Raw genomic sequence first — 624 nt, forward strand, 5'->3', positions numbered from 1 at the left:
GAGCGGTAAAATCCGGGCCTGTTTGGAGCAGAAACATCATTCAGAGTTCAAACGGCTCACAGGAAGTTGGACTTTCTACGACTGAACTGGGGTTTCAGATCTTTAACGGTTTTTTACACAAACACAGTTTAGGTTTGATGATTTTAGGAGATTTTTCCACAGAATGGAGTCTGATGATGTCACTAACTTTAGAGCTGTCTGAACCTTTTACATTTTCTGTGAACAAACTTTTCTTACTCCCATAAAGTTCTCACTTCTTCTACTATTTATGCTTCAGAATGTTGGTATTTCTGTCTTCCTCCACCCAGTGTGTCTCTCTGCTGAAGGACTGATGGTTTTCTCTCAGAGGTCACTCACCCAAATTCTCATTATGTTGGCTGTTAGCCGGCCTTTGGTACTATTAGAAAGTTTTTTGTACCGTTAGTTTAGCATTATCATGTTTTAGCTTTTTAGCCTTCCTGTACATTTAGTTTATCTTCGCTCATATTTTGACTGTCTTAGCTTAATTGTTGTTTAGTTCAGCTTAAACTTTATCATGATTTTATTTAGATTATTTTAGCTACTATTTTGACTGTTTTAGCTCATGTTTAGTTATGTTTAGTTTCATGATTTCATTTAGATTAT

The sequence above is a fragment of the Kryptolebias marmoratus genome, linkage group LG19 (assembly GCF_001649575.2).
Source record: "Kryptolebias marmoratus isolate JLee-2015 linkage group LG19, ASM164957v2, whole genome shotgun sequence".
Classification (NCBI taxonomy): domain Eukaryota; kingdom Metazoa; phylum Chordata; class Actinopteri; order Cyprinodontiformes; family Rivulidae; genus Kryptolebias; species Kryptolebias marmoratus.